Raw genomic sequence first — 1,021 nt, forward strand, 5'->3', positions numbered from 1 at the left:
ATTTTGGTAACCTTGGTTTTGATTTTAAAAGGGTCTTTGATTTTGGTTTCTCATGGGTGGTGGAGTGTATGTTGTTTGAAGGTTTTGAACATTTTGGCTTTTGTATGAGAGATTTGGATGGAATTTGGTGTTTTCATTGTAAAAGTTGGAATAAGGGGTACCACTCTTGTATGCTTGGAAAGCATTCACTTGTTCATTTGTTCCCCTACATTCACCTTGGTCATGCCCCAAAGTTCCACAATTCTCACATATCCCACTTGGGATTGATGAGGATGCCGTCATGGCATTAACATGATGCTTTGATGATTTTGAGTTTTCCTCAAGTCTAGCCATAGCTTGTTCAAACTTCAAGTTGATTGTGTCAATGTGAGCACTAAGTTGAGCACCCAATTGAGTAACGGAGTCCACTTCATGCTTTCCTCCCCTAGTAGCCTTGCGAGGTCTACTATATTGTGTGTTATGGACCGCCATTTCCTCAATCTTGTTCCATGTTTGATTGTCATAAACTTCGGTGAACATTCTATTTGATCCCATATTGAGAATGTTCCTAGAATCTTCATATAAACCATTCCAAAATTGTTGTAACAAAACCATTCGCTAAGTCCATGGTGAGGACATGATCGACAAATTCCCTTAAACCGCTCCCAAGCTTCATACAAAGATTCTTCATCCCTTTGCTTAAAACCCGTAATTTGAGCTCTTAGCATGTTAGTCTTTTCCGGTGGGTAGAATTTTTTGTAGAAAGCTAGAGCCAACTTCTTCCAAGAATCTATTCCGAGGGTGGCCTTATCAAGGCCCTTCAACCATTGCTTCGCGGTGCCGATTAAGGAAAAAGGAAATAAGACCCATCTAATTTGGTCTTGAGTCACGCCCGTTTGAGAGATTGCATCACAATAGTCGCAAAAGGTTTCCATATGAGAATGAGGGTCTTCACTAGGCATCCCCCCAAATTGGCTCCTCTCAACTAATTGGATAAAGGCGGACTTGGCAAAAAAAAATTCCGGTTAGATGTTGCGGTGTA

The 1,021-nt window shown here is 40.8% G+C and overlaps 1 non-coding gene across 1 annotated transcript; it reads left to right on the top strand.

Annotated features, from left to right (window-relative positions):
- Positions 1-600: 600 nt before the first annotated feature.
- Positions 601-707, top strand: LOC141639862 (small nucleolar RNA R71). The gene has a single exon (XR_012542724.1). It is a non-coding gene; the product is annotated as a small nucleolar RNA R71 (small nucleolar RNA).
- Positions 708-1,021: the final 314 nt, after the last annotated feature.

This window comes from Silene latifolia, unplaced genomic scaffold (assembly GCF_048544455.1).
Source record: "Silene latifolia isolate original U9 population unplaced genomic scaffold, ASM4854445v1 scaffold_57, whole genome shotgun sequence".
In the NCBI taxonomy this organism is placed as follows: Eukaryota; Viridiplantae; Streptophyta; class Magnoliopsida; order Caryophyllales; family Caryophyllaceae; genus Silene; species Silene latifolia.